This window comes from Amphiprion ocellaris, chromosome 2 (assembly GCF_022539595.1).
Source record: "Amphiprion ocellaris isolate individual 3 ecotype Okinawa chromosome 2, ASM2253959v1, whole genome shotgun sequence".
Taxonomy (NCBI): domain Eukaryota; kingdom Metazoa; phylum Chordata; class Actinopteri; family Pomacentridae; genus Amphiprion; species Amphiprion ocellaris.
Genome location: NC_072767.1, coordinates 29960869 through 29983543, shown reverse-complemented (window position 1 = coordinate 29983543; position 22675 = coordinate 29960869). Strand labels below are relative to the sequence as shown.

Genomic DNA, 22675 nt, shown 5'->3' with positions numbered 1-22675 from the left:
TATACTCTCTAAACATATATCATCATACAATCTGTGCAAGTAACCAACTTCACATGCACCTTGACCAGCGTTGACTCAGCACACTATGTCAGAACTCAAACCCACATCTGCCTTAGGCTCCCCTGGCAGGACCTTGACTTGGTTTAGTCTACTATTAGCCCAAGGTGAAGGGCAAGACCACCTTAGGTGAAATGAGGGGTGAAGGAACACATTGACTCTGTCTGCAGAGGGCCAGTGCTAATGGAGAATAGATTATGTCAATTAACACTCTCAGCAGGGAAACATTAATCAGCTAATGATGGTTCAGTGGCAGCCAGAAAAGAGTTGGAGGGGAGCGAAACTGTTGAAGAGAAAGATGGCATTACAGTATGTGCAGCCACCTGGATGTGGTTCATGTGTCTTGTGCATAAAAGAGTCTTTTGACCCAACTGTCTGCAAACTTGTCTGTTTTTCTTAACACTCATTCACACTAAAGATACCTGTAATTACATTTTTGTACATGCTACTATATTTGCAAATCCAAAATGTAGGGAAATACATATTCACATATCTGCATATATCTCCTTTTTTTCTTTTGCATCTAGTTATTCTTATTATTCTCAATAAATATTCATGAATTGCATTTGAAAAAAAAAAAAAAAAAGAAAAGAAAATCTTGTGCAACAGTCTGTACTGGTTTAAACACTGCATTCCCAGAATATGTGGGTGGAGGTTTTGTTTTCTTTTTTACATGGGCGAAGAATTTCTTTACATTCCTTCCAACAATAACACAAACATATTTGATTGCATATTCTAAACTATACTATGGATATGTTTTTTTTTTTTTGTTTGTTTGTTTTGTTGTTGTTTTTTTTAAACTATGTTCTCTCCATAAGCCTGTAGTCACAAGCTCACTCCTCTGACCTCTATATGTTGCCTCTCCTCGCATCTCTTCTATGCATATGGATGCACACATACAATGCAACTTTTCCCACACGTTTGCTCTCAGGAATGGACTTGGCAACAATGCACTCATGCTCTCTGTCTGTATATTTTGTGCAGCTTGTCTTCGTATAGTTAATGAGCTGTAAAATGTAGGCCAGAGCTGTGTCTCTGTGCTCTGTAGAAGAGAAGGATATATGGACCACTGCATCTCAAAGTGGAGTTTGTGGACCCTCAGGGATTGTTGGGTCCAGGCAGTCCCAGGGAAGCAGAGGAAGCAGAGTTTAATTTCTTTATAATACAGTGCATTTAAAATCTAAGAACGATCTTTAAGAATGCACAGCGTAATGTAATATATTCTTGCCACAGCAATATGTTTGAATGTGCTACAGCGTGAAACCGACCTCGCCAAAATTGGTAAAGAACGGAAAGTAATAACCGAGGAAAAGTGACTCAGAGCGAAATGCCAGCTTTACAGTAAAAACAAAATATGCATTCACTCTGGTTGCCGAGGATTGCTTTGCCTCCATGTGCAGCTGATTAAATTTATGTGTGCTTGATTTGTGCCAGCAGGCAGCTGTGTGCTGGTTGAGGGATGACCGCTGTCTGTATGTGAAGAGGCATGCAGTCATCAGAGAAGTGGTTATTTGCCTCAGCCTTCTGCTGGACGGCATCAGAGCGCAAATACGCGCGTTCATGTTGTTTTGATCTAAAACGGAAATTACAGCAACAGCTCCCATCTGTTTCAACGCGTGATGGCTTTATCTGCTAACACATCGGAGCACATTTTGCATCTCTCAGTGATGTATGGCTGCAATAGAGCCAATTAAAATGAGAGCCAAATTTTTAATTTTCCTGCACAAATGGTCAGATGATGCTTATTTTATTTGTTGTTTAAACAGGAAGTCTGGCCTGATTTATTTATTTTTTCTACTGAGAGTGTTACTCAGCTCACAGGCTTGCGTACACACATGCAAATGCCTTCACAGACAGTGTGTGATTAGCCGGTGTGTGGCCGGCAGCCAGCGCCAATGTGACAGAATGTGTTAACATGTGGCCAAAAGTTATGGAGGCAGTCGGACACGCAGGCAGTTAGATGGACACATGCAGTAAACGGGCATGTTTTTAACCAGATTTTTTTTGAAGAAGAAGAAGACGGGGCAATCAGGGAGACAGCTGGGTCCAGGAGTAGAGTAACTCTTGAATAAAATGTCTTTGGTCATGTTGTTGTACAGCAGCTGGCATGAATTCTAGATTCCTCACCATGTAGGTTACCAGCTCAGCTTTGAATAAAACGCTTCTGTCAACAAAGAGCTTGAACCGGTGTGCGAGTTCAGGAATTTCTAGTGTAGTTGCAATGACTAAGGAATATCTGCTCTTTCATTTTGAGGAGATAATTTGCATCTTTGTGCAATTTTTTAAATTTTATTTAAGATTTTTTTTTGTTATTTGTCAGTCTAAATTTGTGTTAGAGTCTAAAATGAGCTACAATTAGTCCACAGAATCTCACTTCTTGATGATAAAAAAGATTGTTTACCCTTTTTGATGTCTAGTTTTATTTATGTGTGCTGTGTTTCTATTTTCTATGTTGTCTTCCATACAACTTTAAGTTGCATGCAAGACGACACATCATACTTTGGATTGAATATTTCATATGAATATTGGTGCCTACTCGTAATATATTAGCACACTATTTTATCCAAAATACCTTGAATTGAACTGAATTGAAGTGCATGTGATTCTGGTTGCGAGAACTGCACAAAAGTGTGGACACTTATATTTGTCCTATATGTAAGACTTATGATTGACAAATGTCTGAAGACTTTCTAAGGATAGATTTTCGTGGTCAAATGTTCTTGCAGGTTGTTATTTGGTCAATGCTCAGCTTTGTCCGGTCCTTCTTATTGATTGGCTAAGAAGTTTTCCTCACACTAGAAATAGATGGCTGACCTCACTGCTGTGCAGGAAAGAAATGAAAAATAAATAATATATGGGATATGGGCTTCTAGTGGACAAAAAAGAAAAAAAAAATTCACCACCATCGACTCGCTTTGTAGAGGATGGAACTGAGAGATCTGGGGGGAAGAAGGGATAGGCACAAAGAAAACAGAAGAAGGAAGCGAGAGGTAATCTAAGTGTGAGGAAAATGAACACTGCGAGAAATGAGGAGCTTTCAATACTAGAAGATTCATTTTGTTTCATCAAAAGTGTATTCATGGTTTTTATCCAACATGTGATTTTAAGTCACCAGATAACTGAAATATTAGACTGTCAGTGTTAATTAGTGAAAACTGAGCCAAAGTTCAGAAATTTGTATTGTTCATCGTGGATATTTTGGATATCCTAATGGGCAGTTTGAGAGATTAATTCTTATATATATAAGCTTCATGATGGACTTACTGTATAAAGGAAAATTCTGTTGTTTCATTAAAAAGAATGCCTGTTGAATTGTGATATTGCTTTCATAAAAATCATATTATGGTTAATATGGTAAATTTTTCATTTCTTCTTCTGTTGTCAGACATGAGTTCAAACTAACCAATATTGAGTGACTGAAGTTAAACCATTCAGCCTCTTCCCATTCCTCCTAGTAGATGATCCATTGAGTTTATTGGTGTTTCTGGGGCCAGACTACACTTCGTAGTTAATAATTCTGAATTTCTGTCAGTTCTGTTTCTTTCTGACTTTTATATATATATATATATATATATATATATATATATATATATATATATATATATATATATATATATATATATATATATATATATATATATATTCGGTCTAAATGATGGAAAGAGGGTAATTAGTGGTTGCCATGGTTGCTAACAGCCATGGTAGTTGGACAGATAATAAAGATGAGAGGTGCATCCCGCAAAACCTCACTGAACAATGCAACATTTGCTGATATTAGGTTCTACAACGGTCCTAATAACATTTGAGAAAGATGAAAAATCATTGACTTAACAGATGGCTCTGAGTAATAGATAAAAATTCTGACTGACTGTTGAACAGCTGACAGAATTATAAAAAATAAAAAAATAACAGTACCACTCCCAAGGCTGCAACAATACATCTACCCAAATGATTCCTCTTCTCCTTCTTGTACTTTTAATCAAGTTTGATGCACCTTTCAACTGGTGGACACCTGAACTTATGCAAATTCTTCTTCACTCCAGCAAAGTGACAGTTTGAGTTCCTTTTTTGATCCTTGTTGAGTTGACAGACAACTTCAGTTCCATCCTTTTCTTTCTTTTGTAAAAGGAATAATCTGCATCTTTGTGTGATGATGCAAACTCCATCTCCCTGTGGGGTTGGATTCACTGGGTTTTTATCCACTTTACTCACCCCCAAGAGAGTAATTTTCACTTTTTTTTTTTTTTGAACAGGAACACCAACAGCAGGGCGTGAAATGATAAAAAAAAAATATTCCATAACGTGAAGACATGGAATTTAGAACAGCACTTAGGCAAAAAGAAGATGAATCATTTCTAATTCAGGGTTAGCAAATTCATGCAAAATACACATACAGACTTATAATTGCTTCATTTTTGACCCGAATATGGGGCTGAATTTTAGCATCTTTGCCATCTATTTACTTTCCTTAGAAAAGAAATACTGCAGGTGATTCAGATAGTAATGAGATAATGTGGGTAATGCAGTTGTTTGTTTCTCACTTTGCCTCTGTGTATGCAGATTAAGTTGAAAATTGTGTCTCTAAACAAGCTTAGAGTCAATCTACTCCCACTGTGCCAGAGTGTATAAAATTAAATAAATAAGGATTTAAAAGTGGATCAGCAATTTTGGACAAAGATACCAGCTTCTTAATTCTCACAGGTTAAATTGAACATCTGTTTAAGTGTGCTTTATGAATAAAATACCCAGGCTTGTTCCTTGGTGATTATTCTTCATCCACTAAAGTATATATATAAAAACAAAAAGGATTTAGAGGGAGAGTGGAAACAATAAAATCCACTTAAGAATAGCTCTTTTGCACAAACACTATAGTCCCCTCAGATGGTCTAAACACATTTATTATTGCACAGCTAGTGATTTACAAAAGCCTCGACAAGTTTAGGATCTACTTTGCCACATGCTCACTTTCTTATTTTTCATCTGTTGTCTTCACCCCTCCCCTAGTCTGTCTTTACAAAACAAAGGCCCCCTTTTTTAAAAATTATTTCACATATAGGATCATCTGTGAGCCAATCTGACATAATGAAAGGTCAGTGAGAGATTGTTAATAGCTGGGAGGCTAACAGCAGAATTCTAAGTAATGACAGAGTTCAGTTCTGTTTCCGTAATTTCCCTGTGATGCAATGCTGTGGTTAATGAATTTTCTTTACATGATTGAAATATTTTGTACAGCACTCAATATTCACCTGTCAAAGCTTATGTGTGTGTGTGTGTGTGTGTGTGTGTGTGTGTGTGTGTGTGTGTGTGTGTGTGTGTGTGTGTGTGTGTGTGTGTGTGTGTGTATATGTGTATATATATGTGATTAGAACTCACTAATTTTAGCATTGGTTTAGCATTGGTTCTGAGTCCACAATAAGTAAAAATGTGACAAGAGCAAAGCATGCCCAGAAACTGCCCTGGATTTAGACGGTTAAATGGTGGGAGATGCACTGAAAATTGGAGTATACATGTTGTGGCAATGGAGCCAATATAATATAGAATGTTTAACAGTTAAGTCAGGAGGTCAAAACCAAAATCACATAAGTTGCAATTACAGGCAGCGAAACACTTTCCTTGGATATTAGTTTAATTCACATTGCATCTAAATCCTTGCCCTCAGTTTCCACCTGTTCGTTTTCTCTTTTTCTTTCTGCTCAATCCAGCAGCTGATTAGACAAACAGAGGTGAATTTCGCCAGGCTTTTAATGGTTGGTCATTGAGGGCTGGGCAGCGTGCTGCTGGATGGTTCTCGGTCAATGGACATCAGGCTCTAATGAGGCACAAAGAGAATGGAAGGGGTTTGTCTGGACTAATTTCATTAGTGTCCTCCTGTCCCCAGTCATTGTAGTCAGAGATAAAGAGGACATTCTCAGATGGGGCATAATAGTCGAGTGGACATCGTAATGCTCCGATAACAGCTGATATATTGTTTATGGAAGGGGGGCTGAGTGTGGTCTGTGTCTGGTGAGCAGTGCATGTGTGTTCGAATCAGAATTAAAGAGGTAATGTGTTCTATTTTTATGCAGTGATATGTCATTGTCGTATTGTTTGTGATACGTCGGTGCAGTAATGAGCTCCACCATAAACTCAGATATGTTCCCACATTCCCCTCTTTGGTGCCATTTGGTTTATCCCAAATGATCACTCATGACACATCATACTTTTTTGAAGCAGCTGAGGAACAAAAAAATCTATTTATTTGGCATGAATACAAATATTGCTAATCTTAACCACATTGTACCTGCTATGCACAGGATTTTAATTAAAACATTGACAGTGAATGGAATGTGCCTTTTTGCACAATTGCCCAATATCTCTTTTCTATTTTCCAGTAAGAATGACAGAATCACTTGCTTATCTGCTTGCAGAAAATGTGCATTATTATTATTATTATTATTATTGTTATTTTCATTCTTGTGACATGGCAGCTTTATATTTTCCAACCAGAGGCACACAATGTAAAATGCAGTAAAAGGGGCCAGCAGCGGCTCCCGGCGGATTTATCGATGAGCCACCAATGCCAGAATTATGCACAGAACACTTAACTGACAGTTCGGGATGAAACTGAATTGCATTGATTTCTCCTCATGTTTCATTCCATAGATGTTTCTCCAAATGTTAATTTGAGCATTGAAGAAAGGCAAGCACTTTGTAGATGTGAGAACATCTCTCTCACACACACACACACACACACACACACACACACTGTCTCTCTCTTTTTCTTCTCTCAAGGTGCCATTAAAGAAATCCCCAATTACTCCTAATAATGATGTAATCAAGCACGGCTGACGTGCCAGCGAGCTTTAATTAAGTTATTAATTAGCTGAATAATGGGGTTTTTATTCACCGGGACAGAAGCCACAGTCTCCCACGGCAAGAAAGTGCAAGTGCGTGTGTGTGTGTGTGTGTGTAGGTGAGTCGTGACAAGGTGTTTGTGTGTGTGAACAAGACATAGTGAAACAGAGACAGGAAGGAGTGTGTGGGTGAGCAGATAATGTAACTGTCAAACAGAAAAAAAAGAAACAAAATGACTGTAATTTAAAAAAAAAAGATTTAGAATAACAGCATATGTGCTTTGCTAGAAAATATAATATGCATATTGTTTTTAATGGCTCATGAGGCAGAAACATACAAATTAAGTAATTTACCAGTTCCTGCATTTCCCCCCCTCCAATTCCAGTGCAGTACCACGGCCCCTTAAGAGTGTTATGATAATATTTCACCTTATTTGCTCCCTGTTCCCCGACTGCTGGAGGCCAGTTTAACCTCCTTGCATGTTGGCTGAGTTCAAGCCGTAGATAGCAGGCTGACAAAAAGACATCTACACAATACATAATTACCTGGATATGAATAATTTGAGGTGACCCCGGTGACGGCAAAAGGTTCACTGTCGGTTGATCCAATTAACTTTAAACTAAGGGCCTTAATTTATCTGCAAATGGCTGTGCTTCTCCAGGGAGGCTGATAATGTCAAGCTTCTCATTCACAGTACAGCTCTTTATTCCTTTCTGGTCTGTGAAGTGGTTCACTTCGCTTTCTTCTTGAACACAACTAAGAAAAACAAACTAATAGGACTTCTAAAATTACATGCAGAAGAAGAAAAAAAATCCACCTGCATCTTTATGCTTTATTTTCCTTCGCTTGTTTATGCAGTTGCATCACTATACCGTCTGTGTACCTGCATCAGAAACACATGAAAAGTATAGGATTAAATGGTAATCATTTCACTGTGTGCTCCAAAGAGGGACCTCAGTGCACAAAAATTATTGTTAGAGAATGTATTTTAAGTATCTTATTCCTGCAGTGTCTCCACCTTGATTATATAGCCATGTTGTCCATCCAAATTATCCATTAAGATGATAACTTAACAAAACTATCTGTAAAATATATCTAAAATCATGAATCAAGCAGCATCTTTTTTCATTTCAAATTGAGCATCTGCTGCTTTGCTTCATTTCCTCTCCTGTTTAAATCGTCGCAGTGCCTACAATAAATATTATTATAAACCTAAAGTAGCATATTTTTTTCTGCAAAAAATGCTTGACTGTAATAAATACAATCTGCCTCACAGGTTAGGTCTGATGGTTTCCTACTTGCTCCTGGGCTGGTAGGAGGGATGTTGGGTTAATGTGTCTGTGCACAGGAGGCACATTGTCCCAAAATCTGTCTTCTTCACTTTCTAATGGTCAAAGTCTTTCATTCTGAGCTGCACTCAAGACCTTGTGTAATGTCCTCGCGACATACTTTTTGCTGTGTTCAGGTCACGGCATCTTTACAGCAGTCTGCCTGCTTTATTAACATATGCTCTTACTGAAAACCACTGTATTTTAACTCCAACTGTGAAATGACTCTTATGACTTCATGCTATCACAAACAATTGGATGCACCTGAAATGCTTTTTAAATTTATTTAATTCAAGATTCCTAGCGATAGTGTCTTCACCGTATTTTCCTATTTTCGTTTTCACCATTTTCAGACATCATTGATAACATTTTAACCTCATGCATTTAAATGAGTCTTCTGTATGGTGGGTCTTTGAGGGTAAAGAAGGCTTTTAGGCTACAAGTCCTTACAATAGCCTCCTCAAAGCCTCTTTGGTTATCACTGAATGGGAAAACTAATAGGAAGCCAAAATGACTGGCTTTAATAGAGATTTAGCGATTCCTGCATCTCTTCTTGCCCATTTCCATCTGCTTGTACTGTTTGACCTTGGTGTGCGATACAAGGTCGCAGCGCTGCAGTGACCTAATACTCAAGTTAGTCTATTGTGGCAAGCCCTCGGTGTGTTTGTGTGTAATAACGCGACGCATCAATGGAAGGAAACCGATGTGAAACCTCTTCCTCACTTTCTCCCTATTCACTCCACTGTCTCTGCCATAGTCCTTCTTTTTCTCCCCTCTCTTTTGTCCTTCCTTCCCTTTGCCCTCCCATATATTGTCTTAGTTATCAGCCAATCCACCAATGGCTCTCATTCTTCAATAAGTGGAGGCGATCTTGGCCCGCTGGGGGAAGAGAGGATGGAAGCCGAGTGAATACAGACAGGCCTTTTATCTCTTTCTCTCTGTATTTTATTCTATCTCCCTCATGTTTCCATTCCCTCGCTCTCTCTCTTTATCTCTTCCCCACCCTCTCCCACTCTTTGTCTGTGTCTCAGGAGATTGCTGTGAAAGCCGTGTGCATGCAGAAAGCTGCGTTGCTTTTTTTTCCCCCCATAGCTGTGTAAGCTAACAGAATTATCAACTTGGCTCCAGACTTATTTGCCGGTTTGACTCACCTTCACCTTCCTGCTTTGCACACTGTCTGGCCCCTGCCAGACCATACAGCTCTGGCCTTGGCTGGACAAATACAGAGATCTGGCGGCAGCGGAGGAGCCTGAGGCCCGTGGAATAAAGATGTATTAGGTGCTTGAGTCTATAGTACTCACTCAGCCTTGAGGGTATAATTCAAGTTGACTGCAAATAAAAAAAGGTAGAGCTTTAGGGTGGTAATATAGTGAATTGGTTGACCAGATACCCACAGGGTGAGGGGAGAAATTGATTCCAGTTATCACCACATCATTATCAGCATGTGCAACATACAAGTAAATTACAGAAGTTTCTAAAAATTGACAACTATTTTAGTTACTTTTAGTTAGTTAAATTTTGTGGGCCATGTCATAAATTCTACATCTAATTACAGATGATTCTGCTTTATATTGGTTGTGGTAAATGTGGACACATGCAAAAAGACATCAGTCATAGCTTTATATCTAAATTCTTAAAATATCAACTAAGATAAGTTTGTGGTGTGCATGGGAAAGACAAAGTATGTAACATAAAGGCCACTCAGCTTAGGCTCAGGGTTGTTGAGCTCTCTGCTTTCAGAAAGAAATATATTCAATTGATATTTGCAAATTGAAATATGTACTGCTATCTACTTTTTTAGCTTGAGGTTTTTAATCACTTTTTTTAGTTTAATTTAATTTTGTTTTATTTTATTTCAGTATTTAATTTATTGTAATACACACACACACACACACGTATATACAGTCATGGAAAAAAAACATTAGACAACCCTTATTTTCTTCAATTTCTTTTTCATTTCAATGCCTGGTACCACTAAAGGTATATTAACTGAAGAATACAATGACTCAACAAAAAAAAAAATGCAGCTGATTACATAATACATTTTTATCCCATTTGACATGCTTAAACTTAATTTTATTCCCAGGGTATATAAGAAGCCATTTCATGTCATAAGCAGCACTGCACATGCAAAGGCCTAGAGTGGTTTCCTGCTTACATTTAAGCCGTAGCACAACTCAGAAGTTGTCAGCTCTCACATAATGCCTAAAACAAAGAATTATGTGAAGCCACAAAGGCACCCATCTTGGCACTGCTGGAAATTGACACGAGTGAGAGACAGGTAGCGAAAAAACTGAAGATCTCCAAGAGAGCCATTCATTACACCTAGAAAAAACAAGCTCAACATGGTACCAAATTGCTAGCTGGTCACGGCAGAAAACGTCTTTCTACCCCATGAGATGAATCGTCGTCAGACTTCCAGGAACCTTAAAAATGAGTGGGCACTGTTGAGAAATGTGATTTGTTCGGCAAGGATAGTTTGAAACCAGCTTCTTGAAGTTGATCCGAAGTCACACAAGGTACAGAGGAAGCCCTTTATCAAGGAAAGGCAGAGGAAAGCCCAGTTACTCTTTGCTGAGATCACAAGGACTGGACTGTTGATGATTGGGCTAAGGGTCTCTTCAGTGATGAATCCAATTTTCAGTTGATGTCCACTCCAGCCAACTTACTGGTTAGGAGGAAGCCTGGAGAAGCCTACAAGCCAGACTGTTTGCCCCTACAGTAAAACATGGGGGTGCATCAGTGACGGTCTGGGGTTGTTTCATTATAGGTGAAGGGTGAATGAACCAGGTCATGTACAGGGATACTCTTGAAAACAGTCTTCGTCCATGAGCTGGAAAATTCATTCCTGCCTCGAATGACTGCATTTTCCAACAAGACAATGCCCCTTACCACACAGCAAGGTCAGTTAAAGCCTGGATGGAGAATCAGAACACTGGAACCATGCCTTGGCCTGCTCAATCACCAGATCTAAATCCAACTGAAAACCTGTGGAAAATCATCAAACGCAAAATGGAGAACCACAAGCCCAAAAACAAAGCAAATTTGTTTGAATTTGTACAACAGGAATGGACTGCTGTGACAGCAGAACAATGTCAGAAGCTGGTGGAGAGCATGCCAAGATGCATGGCTGTAGACATCAGAAACAATGGTTATGCAATCAAGTACTAACTCCTGTGTGCATCATGTGACTAAAACAGACAAAAGAAAACAGGGAATGCCTAAAAGCACTGTTTTTGGCAGTACAATGCCATAGCTATTGATGGAAGAACTGAAGGGATTTTGGTTGCTATCAAGAAAACCATGGAAAATGGGTAAATGGACAATAAATCACAAAAGAAAAATTGTCTTTGATAACTTATTTCCCAAAAATTGAAAAGTAAAAAAAATGAATAATAATAATAATAATAATAATAATAATAATAATAATAATAATAATAATAATAATAATAATAATAATAATAATAATAATAATAATATGTGCAACATGAGTGTTTTTACAGCGTATGCTTGTGATAAATGTGGTAATGTCCTCTAATTGTGATTTAGGGCATCAGAAGGCTTAGCTAATTGCTGCACCTCTTTATTCTAGCCACCTGAACGTCAGCTTTCATGACCATGCTCTCTGCCATTTTTTTCCCCACCTGACAAATTTATCATTGCTTTTCAATCTACTGGAGCGAACACGTGCATCTGCAGCAGCACATACAGCTCCTTCAGGTTCTCGCCCATTTCCTTCCTATCACTTCATTAGTCGGCCAAACACTGTGTCTGCTGGATATTGTATAGGAACAGTCAGGTGGACAAACAAGCCTCTTGCTCCCACAAACACCCTCTCACATATCCACTGTGTTTGCTGGTGCTGCACTTTGACAGGCAGGGAGATATTTATCTGTTTATGTTGTCCAGCCTAATTATGTGTCAGCTATGGATTTAAGCTGCCAGCATCATCAGTGGGTTTAAGTCTTAAACCAGCCTCATTACACAAACTCCTATCAGTTCTAATTGCCAAAACAGGAGTTTGTGGGTTCTGCACAGCGTTCCAACACAAAACAAATGTCTTTGTAGCAAATCAGGCTCATGGTATTCTTTATGCTTTATGAAGTTTTTAAGAGTAGAGTATATTTTGTTTTCATCCATATCTCAAAGAAGACAAACAAAATGTGTGACATTAGAACAAAGTTATCATTTCTTCTTGGGTTTTCTGGGCTCAGTCTGGCCTTAATGTGTCTTTTATAGCACAAGATTCAGATTCATTGAGTAAATCTGGCATTTTTTTTTTAGGAAGTAATGGTTTCTAAAGCAAAAGGAACCTGATCTAATGGAACCTTTTCTCACCAGACTAGCCTGGTATCGTCAAACTGTAGGTTAACATAGGGTTGCAGTTTACCAGGCAGCATTTCCTCCCCGATAGTTTCTTTTTTTCTGCTGTGTACAACCAGTACGTATCAAAAGTAATTTTCGACCACTGTAAATCTCTGCACAACATTTGAACAAAATTGCAGCCAATATATCAAATACACTTCGCTAGACACTGCTTGAATACTATAAATGATATTTCTGACTCCTAGCAGTAGCATTACACTAGGATTTCAATCAGCTGACCCCACATTAGGTGTACTGTAAATACAAACGTGTGTTTTAAATATTTAAATGATATTGTAATAAATAGCAAAATCTAGATAAACAGTCTTAAGGAAGCAGTATTTAGATAATATGAAGACTGCTCTGTCACTGATACAAACCAATAAACACAATCAAACTAGCAGAGATTAAAGTTCTAGTAAAATAATACTTGTCTTATGTTTTTCCATTGTGAATTGTAGTTACCTGCACTGGACATGACAGGTGTTTGTTTCAAAGTTCTCAATCCAGACTTAAATTATGTCTTAGCCCTAAATTGCTTTAATGGAAATAGCATGGCATATAAAACAACATAATAAAACATAATAAAAATAATAATTCATACATTTAAAAACATATTCATCAACTACAGCCTGAATCATCTTAATTTAACTGCATTTTATATGTTTGATATCAGGGGATTAATCATTATAGCCTTCATTAAGCATCTACTATTATGTGATTATCATTTTAACTGTGTTTTAAATTGTAAAACAACAACAGTTCTGCACTGTTTGTGTCTACATGTTATCAGTGTGTCAGGGTGTCTACACCTGCATGGCTAGAAGTCTAGCTGCTGTTCCTTTTCTTGCCTATGGATGGTGCATGTTCCCACATTGAGAACTGCAGCCTTAGTGCTCCTGGTGCAGCTCCTCTGCAACTGGATGATATTGGTAGTGGCTGGTCTGGTTGGTCTGGCTCGCTGTGTTGTTGACAGTAGATTAGTCAGAGCTGCTAGTATGTGTGTGTGTGTTTACTTGTTTGTGTGTGTGATTGAATGTGTTTGGGAATACACTGATCCGCCAGGCTCTGATAGTCTATTCTGTTGCATTTTGGTTCAGTTCCACACACGAGTGTCCCATGCCGCAGGGCACCGGCTGTCGTTGCATTGCCCAGAGGGTGTGTGTGTTGTCGATGTGTTTGCTATGTGTGTGTGGGTGGCTGGGCAAGGTTCAGACGTGATCCGTTGGCCTGCTGGCTTGGCGTTTTGTCTACAGCGAGCCTGTGGGAGATGGATGTTGGAGTCGCATGTTGTTCTTTTCTGCAGCTAACTCCCCCTGTCTTCCTATAGTACATCACACACACACACACACACACACACACACACACACACACACACACACACACACACACACGCACACACATATATACAAGCAGTGTATACATGCACATGCATTAATAACCAAGCACATCCCACAACTACATACAACTGCAAAATGCTGTGAACAAAACATATGAACATCGTCATAGATTTATGCATTAACGATCAGCTTTTGACCCCTACCATCACCACACACACAGATGCACTCAAACGCACGCAACACACACTCCTTATCTAACAGCTTCGGTTGTAACAGCTTGTTCAGCACAAGCCTCACAGGAAAAGAAAAAGACTGTGGGAAATAGACAAAGACAGAAAGAGAAGAGATGCATTTCCGATATGAAACTCCTCCCTGTCAGCATATTACCAGCTGCAGCAGAGACTCATTGCATTCGGAGCACTTTTTTTTCTTTTTTCTCTACTGTTACCACCTTATGCTCTGGTAATAAGCTAAAGTTAGGGGGAAAAAAGCAAAACAAGTGGCCTGGGAAAATGTTCAGCATTCAGTTCTGAGCCACTAATGGAAAAAAAATAATCATAATTTAGAGTTTAGAGGCAGGTGTTAGAATATCAGTAGCTAGCACTTGTGATTTTCTGAATATTAATTCTTGCAAGAAATGAAAAATGATAAAGCAATACGTTGACCAAGAAATGCTGATACTTTGCCAAGTATGGAACTTCACAAGATGCAAAACAAATCTTAACAAAGTCATCAAATCTGAAACCCTTTTCTTTCTCTGGTACTCAGCGTAGAGTCACAACCTTAACAAGGGACACAGGATTTTAATAAAACAGTGACACATTGGGATCACATAATCACAAATGGTTGACATAAAAACTCATAGTTAAGTAATGATACCGAAGTATTATCCCGTTCATGTTATGCTTAGTAGCCTTGTGTTGTTCGGTGAAACAGTGCATTCTCTGTTGTTCTCCATTGTCTTTCTCTTAGTTTCCAGTTTTCAGTGCATCATTTATTCCTGCAAATTAAATATACTGTGGATGCAGTGTTCTAATGTTTGTCACATCATTATATCGTAGCAAAGGTTCTTTTCTGATTTCTTACTTAAAGGCTTGTCATATGTCACAGTGTTTTATTTTAAGCGGTAGCAGTATTTACTCTAAACATCACTGCATAACAATGCCACCAGCACACAAAAAAACAAAAAATTCGACACTCAAGGCTACGCAAACACACAGGTGTGTGACTAGTGTATGTGCTTTTCAATTATTTAGTTCCCCACAAAGAGCAAAGAAAGCATTTCACTTGTCTCCTGCATGCTTCAAAATGGAGAGTCTGTGAGGCAGTGGCAGAGATAGAAGGTAAGACTGGTATAAAGAGATGGATGAGATAAAAGCATGATTTTATAAATGTTTTACAATTTGTTCAAATGTTGGAGCGAATTTCACTGTGCATCTCCTTTGTGTTTGCACTCAGGTCTGCCTTTAAAGTAGCGATGTTGATCTTTTTTTTGAGCTCATTAGGCAAAGGATGAATAAAATTGAATTCTTGGTACTAAGAAAATATAGACCAAGGCGTTTGTTGTATTCCCTGCAGCAACATAGAGAAAGGCGTAATCAAAGAAACAGAGACTGAGAAGGGGGTGGTGTGACTTTAAAGGAAAATAATGAACAGGAGAGAAAAAAAATGAAAGGACAGTTAACACAGTATCAGGAATCCAAATTAAATTTTTCATGAGGTGAAAATTCTCTGCAAGATGGTAAAAGCAGAGAATTTTGTAAGATTTTGCTGCTGTGCTACTACCCAGCATGGCTGCCTATTTAGATGTGTCATGTCAAAATGCTGCATCACTTGTGATAAACTGCAAAGTGGTGGTCAATCATAATTTCTCTCCCTTTTAGAAAAAAAAATCTCTGTTATTCTCTCTGACTTCAGTTACAGTATTTGTCCCACACACACACACACACGCTCACACACACACACACACACACGCACGCACACGCACACACACACACACACACACACACACACACACACACACACACACACACACACACATCTGCAGATCTCTCTCTCCTGTTCATGTCACCTAATTTATGATAAAGGACAGATTGCCATTTGTCTGAAAGCTTTTTATGACTGTGCAGACCTTGTTATGGTACCACACCATCTATTCTCTGCTAGAGGTGTGTGTTCATGAGAGTGTGTGTGTGTGTGTGTGTGCGTGCGTGCGTGCGAAACCTGGATTCGTGCGGCAACACTATAATAGGGCCTCTATTCTGCAGGCGTTATTTATGCATTGGCCACTCTGTGAAACCCTGCTCTCTATGCCTGATTCATTATCCTGAGAGAGAGACAGAAGAGGTGTGGGGCAAGAAAAGAGAAGCCCAAAGGCAGCCTTTCTCCTCCCTCCTGCTCTTCCTCTCCGCCTCCCTGTCCTCATCCTCCCCATCACATGGATCTCCCGCGAGCAGGCGCTGTGAGTGCGCAGTGCCAGCGCAGCATGCTTTTATTGTGATTGAGTCTGCCGCTTACCAGGAATGATGCAGGGGAGGCTGTCTCTGTCTCGCAGATGGATAGCTCAATCCTCCGCTGCTTTACCTCCATCCAGACAAGACACTATACGGACGTAGAAAAAAATGCCACTTGGAAATGCATGATGCCCGAGAAAATCTGATCAAAAAGATGCTTGAGCGTTCTAATAATCATTAAGTGGAAGTAGTGGTATCACAAATAAATGTCAAAGTAGTTGTAGGAATAGCTTAGCTACCTGCAGTAGGTGTATTAGTAGTAGTGGTAATTGTAGAAATATTAGTAGGATTTGAATTGCAGTTGCAGCAGTCATAGTAGTAGTACAGATAGTACCATACGAGTTGAAACAACAATAGAAATGTAATTGTCTTTGGCCCACCTGATGTTTCGGTATAACGCAATTATAATATAATAGCACTAATAATACCGCCACCCACATGCTCACACACACAAATTCACATTCTGGTCACTCCTCTCTCTTCCCAGCTCAGGGCCATCTGTTCAGGGTTAGGACTGGTGTTTAACACCAAGATGTCCTTGCTGTGTGTGCAGTCACTTCTCTCTATCACCGACTCTCCCTCAACTCCTTATTTTCTCTCCCTCTTTCTTCTCCATACATTTATCTTTGCATCTGTTTCTATCCATTCCTTTAATTGAGCTGATTTCTTTTGACTCTCTGTCTTCAGCCTCCCTCCCCTCTCCTTCTGTGCCTCCCTCTGCCCTCTCTCCCCTCATTTGGCCATACCCAGATAGAGGCAGAGAGAAAAGAGCAAAAGTGATTGAACATTTACAACTATGCCGGAAATCTCATCGTGGAGGCCTCGTCATTACGACAGCTTTTATGGCCTTCCACCGGGAACCTTCAGATAGGAGGGCTAGCTCCATCTCTTTGGGCACACACACACACACACACACACACACACACACACACACACACACACACACACACACACACACACACACACACACACATACATAACCATAAGAATAATCCTCCGAACACACATACAGTACATACTTGCATGGTCATGCATATATTATGAAAGCATGTGCACACTGCCAAGAGCGCACATCCACTCTGAAATACACACATGCACAGGCTTGAAGAGGTTTGTCATAAATTGGATTTTGTCAGTATGAAAGAGATATGGGAAGCAAGCGAGAGAGTGACTGACAGAAAGGTAGTTCGGACCATGTTGTAAAGTGTGTGTGTGGTTTTTTTTTTCCTCTCTCTCTCTCTGTGTGTGTGTGTGTGTGTGTGTGTGTGTGTGTGTATGTATGTGTGTACATTCTTAGCAGTGACCCTCAAAGACGAAAGGAAGGGGGGAGAAAATAAGGAGAAGGTGACATGAAAAGAAAGAGATGGAAGGAAATAGGAAGGAAAAATGAAAATGCCGTGATAGCAGAATTCATCATGACTAAAAACTCTCCTCTGTCTTCTTTGTGTGATCATGTGATTGCGTCTATTTCTGTGTGTTTACTCCTACCTGAGTGGCAGGACTGTGTTTTATGGTCCCTAGCCATCAGATAGCACTGAAGGAGTAATCCATTGGGATTGTACATCTGTCTGGAAATGAGCTCTCGGTAGCTGTTCGAGCGAGATTAAGATGAACTTAAAGTGCTTTACATACACTAGCCTTCCGTTCCGACCGACATTATCAAGGACACATTTTAATCTTAGGATGAAATACAGCAGCACTATAACAGCTCTGCTATCAGCATCCTGCATCTAATGCCACAGAGCAGCGTCAGTGAAGGAAAAATAAATGGTAGTAGGGCTGGTGGCGGTAGTAGTTAGAGTAGCATCAACAGTAAGGCCCTAGTTGTTCCAATACTACAGTAGTCAGAGACATAATGACATGTTTTGATTGACATGAGTGCACCATCAAAAATGCAGCCTTCCTATTAAAATTAACACAATCACTGTTACATTTTTGCTGTGATAATCCAGAGGGGTTCTGGCCACAAAACAAGGGCTTGTCCTTCAAAAATGAGTTGGACTGGGCTCAGGGACAATGACGCATGCATTTTTGGTCCAAACTATAGATCTTTGGGTCCAAATCTTAGGATGATTTCGTCAAAATGTTAATCTGAACAGCCTCAAACAGACAGAGAAGAACAAACACAGCGGCATGAAGCAATTCCAATTAAGACCCACTTGGGTATTTGACAATTTGACATACAGCCCCAAGTTCCATGGTAATCAGTCTCATCTTCCTAGGAGTTACATCCATATTTGGCGATTCTGCACTTTACAGTTTATGTCTAGTGCCAGCCTTCAGTGCTAGTGAAGGAAGTGGAGTGCCCTTGATATAGGAAGGTGAAAAGTCAGAAGGTTGGAATGATCTTGTGTGATTTTGATGCTTTGACACAGGAGTTATGTTGGCAGTGTGGTTTTGCACAATTGTCCAATAACATATTTGTCTGATAGCATTGAATTATAGGAATGGGAAGGCACAGTGTTCTGACATGGGTAATAACAATGCTAAAAAAGCAGCAATTAAAGTTCTGAAAACACTAGATATGTTTCAAAGAAACATTCACAGCAGGAAAAGCCCTGCCAAGACTGGTCCAAGGGAAGAATTGTTATGCGAGTTGGTGCAGAACCACAGAGTCTGTAAACAAAAAGTCCAGTTTCAGTCACAATTACTACAGTAAAAATCATGGAAGCATCAGGCAGCTTGGGTGAGGTGTTCTGTACGGATCTATACAGCGAGACGCATGAAAGCTCAGTGACTTTCTGACTGCAGCTACTCAGTCAGTGCATGCATTAAACATTTTGTTTACTGAGTCTATTACTGTCACCAGCTAGCACAGCACGCCAGTGATTATAGGTGAAGTTTTATAAATTCATACTACCATTTTGTCGGACATGAGCAGCTGCCACCTCGAGGAGCTAAAAAGCACAAGTGCATATACTTTAGTATGAGCTCAGGATGCTGTGACCGTCTGCTCTCTGTCATAATGCGCTGCAGTACAGAGCAAGCAGAGTGTACATATTTTGTACCTCGGCTGAGGTGGAAAGCACTTGAGAGCCTTGATCTATTTATTTAACTAGCAGAAGGCAATATTAGATCTGCAGAGAAGCCAAAATCATTCTGTGATTACGTTTGACCCTGAGGAGTGCCAGACACTTCTCAGCTTGATGCAGATTGCATTACTTAAAACACACCCTCTGGCCTCTCTTCATTGTACTGTACTAGACATGAAAGCCATTCCTCTTTGGCAGGTGCATTTGTTCACACTGTACCTTTGCTGCGCAACCTAGTCAAGAGACTGCGGCTTACTATGCACTGTGACACAATTGATGGGAAAAGTTTGATATAAGCAGATAAAGGAATCAGTATTACAAAAATAAGTGTTGGTCCAAATGAAATACTTGCTGTAGAGGACTTCAGTTCATTCTTATAGAAGTACTTCCTGGTGACTTCCCCTTTCAACCTTTTTTTGTACATTACGTATACATCATTATACATCACACCATGTGACAGAAACTTATGTCACAATAAAACAACATTGCTTGACTCACTATAACCATACTGAACCTAAACTGATGTATGCGAACCAGGGATACTTCTTTTTTTCTGCAAACATATTTTTTGTCTGTCTGTTTGCCTGACAGCAAGATAATGCAAAAAAAAAAAAAAACTACCAGTTCAAATTTCATAAGACTATGTGGGCAGGCAGTGCATGAGTAAAGGAAATAAGCAGTACATTTTTTTTTGCAGATCTGGATGGTTTTCTTTAAAACTGCAGGACAGGGCTTAGGACCTGATGAAGGACTGCACTCTCTGACTGCCCTTCTAGGTTTGTCCGTGGATATGTTTTTGTCAAAAGTTATGGCCTGGATTACCCAAAATATGACCTGACCACAGGCAGTTTGTTTAGAGAGTGCCATGCTTGCAGTTGATAATATAGCTTTGAATTTCCAGTCAAGAACAGATGAGTAAAGGGTTACAGAAGTACCATTAGCTCACTTCTTGTTAATTCCGAGCCAACAGATTTGTATTTTTTTTTCAGTCCCAACTGACATTCAGGCTTCATACAGATTTGGCGCCTCTATTGAGGCCACACAAGGCAAATCAGAGGCATGGATGTACCCTACGCTGTAAAGGATGAACTGCCACATGGGTCATCTTGGGAGGCACCAACAAGCAGTGTACTCCTGCCAAGAGAGGCAAAAGATCAGTTAGCACTTTTTATTTACATGATCTACAAGCCCACTATTAGATTTAGTATTGGTATTTTCAACCATCTGCCTCTCTCCTCTTTCTATTTACTCCTACTTTATGCTTTCCCCCTATCCTCATAGCCCCTGCCACTCTTTTTTCTTCCTCACACCTTCTTTTGTCTCATACCCTTTTAACCCTCTAACCTTCCCCTTCTACTATTTCTCTGCTTCATTACCTCTGCTTCGCCAACACAATGTACAATTTCCCTGTCTGTTCTAATCCCCTTGCCTGTCATCCCTCATCTTTCGTTCCCCTTTCTTCCTCTGTCCGTGTCCGTCCACCTCTTCCTTCCTTTCCACCACACCAAATGGTAAAAAGCCCACAGGAGACCTGAAGGACAGTAATTGGCCACTCAGAGATGACAGAATAAAACGTCTCACATCGCAGTTTTCTTTCTTTTGTTTCACTTGTTCGTCTCTATTTTTTTAAACAGATAACACAAGGGATTTTTTTTTTTTTTTTTTTTTTAAACAAATTAATTAGGTCCTAACTAAGCTGTTACAAGACATGACACTAGCTAGAAACCCACAGTGGATGTATTTATTCAATTATATATTTGTAGTCTACAGGTGTCAGTGGGTACAACATCACACTTACATGCACTGCTGAACAAACCGGAGTGTATCATTTCAGAGTAAAATGTAAAGGGTAAATCAATAGAATTTAAAAAAGCAATCAGTAGATGAAGCTTACACACGACTGTGGTCAGCCGTTTGGAAATATGTCTGTAACGACCTGTAATATTTACAATTTGGGACTTAATCCTTGGTACTTTGGTAAAGCTTTGAACAGTGGATGATAGAAACAATTGAGGGTCATATTCGTTCCATGTAAAGCAATTTTGGCCACTTCTGTTTTCAAGTTACTTGGCAGGGAGGTTGTTCCAAGCATCTTGGAGATTTAGGTTGTCTGATTTGCTTCTGTCTCTCCATACAAACCTAGAATGACTCCACGATGCTGATATCACATCCATGGAGGTCATATCATCCATTCCAGGACTCCTCATTCTTTTGCTTACACCGTAAAAAAAGAATAGTTGAGAAAACTTAAAATTTCAATGCAACCTTTTGCAGTAAAATTTTTGAATCGTCTCAATGATTTGATAGTTCATTGTCCTTAGTCATATTCATTGTTGAAATATAGAATAGTTTTCCTTGCTGAGTCTCTCAATCACCCAATTTCACCAAACTCCTCTATAAGACGCTGTGCTGTAACCCAATAAGCCTGACAATCAATGGTGTGTGTGGTTGCGAAGAAATGAGTGTGTAGTTGAATGCACACTCTTGTTCCTTCACATTCATGTGGAGCAAAGGCACAAACACACACAAAGAATTATGTGTGAGACACACATATACCTTTTGGACAGATTGGGGTTTTGTTCTGCCATTCTTCTCCAGAGAGCCATTTTCCCTCCATCCCCTCGTTGTGGAGGGAAGGGTTTCTTCCTGCTGTTCTCTCTGAGGTAAAGGTAATTAGGCTTGGCGTGAGATCTGAACTCCTCGGTTTACCTTTTCTTCTGTTCTCTCTCGGTGCTCCCTTCATGTCCCCCAGCCCCAACTGTCTTTTCACTTCCAAAAATATACCCTAACCACAAGATTACCTAAGGGTCTGTCTGATATTTTCCTCTTCTTTGTCCTTCTCACTTTCTCTCTGACCCCTTTTTCTCTCCATTGCATCAGTCCATTAGAAATTAAGAATGTCATTTCACTTCTAATCAAGCATAAAATATTTTCATTAGCTGTTTGTTTCAAGAGGTTTGTAGGTGTTTCCTTGAGCTACACAAATGTCAACGTCATCAACAGAAAATTGCACCTTGTTTTGAACAGAAAATGTACTGCAACAAATGTCCAACATTTTTTAAAAAAATCTAAGCCTGTGGCTGTGTCTCTGTGTGTTGAAAAGAAAGTGTAAACAGGTAGTTGTATGATATATAAGAATCCAGTTTAACATGAGGCTTTTTTTTCATCAGTCAACAGAACACTGGAAGGCCAAATATTTGCCAACT

General features: G+C 39.5%; 1 protein-coding gene across 4 annotated transcripts in view; it reads left to right on the top strand.

The window, feature by feature from the left end:
* The window catches only part of nlgn1 (neuroligin 1), a 427486-nt gene that overhangs the window by 324821 nt on the left and 79990 nt on the right, over window positions 1-22675 (top strand). The gene's annotated exons all lie outside the window — the stretch shown is intronic.